This window comes from Chrysochloris asiatica, unplaced genomic scaffold (genome assembly GCF_000296735.1).
Source record: "Chrysochloris asiatica unplaced genomic scaffold, ChrAsi1.0 scaffold00395, whole genome shotgun sequence".
NCBI lineage: Eukaryota > Metazoa > Chordata > Mammalia > Afrosoricida > Chrysochloridae > Chrysochloris > Chrysochloris asiatica.
Window position 1 is genome coordinate 1758656 of NW_006408913.1, and position 745 is coordinate 1759400.

Sequence of the window (745 nt, forward strand, 5' to 3'; positions counted from 1 at the left end):
GGAGTTTAGAAAAATAAGGAAGAAGCCAGGAAAGTGCAACAAGAACAATCAAACAAGATAGACACAGCATTGGAAGCAATACAACACCTACAGAAAGAGAACCAAACAATCAATAACAAAGTGGCAGAAATAGAAATAGAAAACACTCTGGAAGGACTAAGGAATAGAATAGACGAGATGGAAGACAGGTCTTTCAATACCTGCAAGATAGAAGAACAAACACAAAAAGGATAAAAAAATTCTGAAGATGATATAAGATTCATGCTGGACAACATGAAGAGGAATGACTTAAGAATCATTGGCATTCCTGAGCAAGAAGAATCACAGAAGTCCACTGAGGAAATAGTCGAAGAACTTCTGGAAGAGAATTTTTCCAACATCTTGAAAAGTGAAAAAATTAACGTACAAGAGAAGTGCAACGGACTCCAAGAAGGGCAGACCCTAAGAGAAAATCACCAAGACATATCATAGTCAAGCTTTCCAAACTCAAAGACAAGGAGACGCTTCTGAAAGCAGACAGAGAAAACGGAAAGATCACATATAAGGGCAAACAAGTCAGAATAAGCTCAGATCTCTCAGTGGGAACCATGCAGGCAAGAAGACAATGGGGAGACATATATAAAACCCTGCAAGAAAAAAATTGCCAACCAAGATTCCTTTATCCAGCAAAACCAATCAAATATGATGGGGAGATCAAAACATTCCAGGATAAACAGAAGCTATGGGAGTTCACCAAAGCCAACCC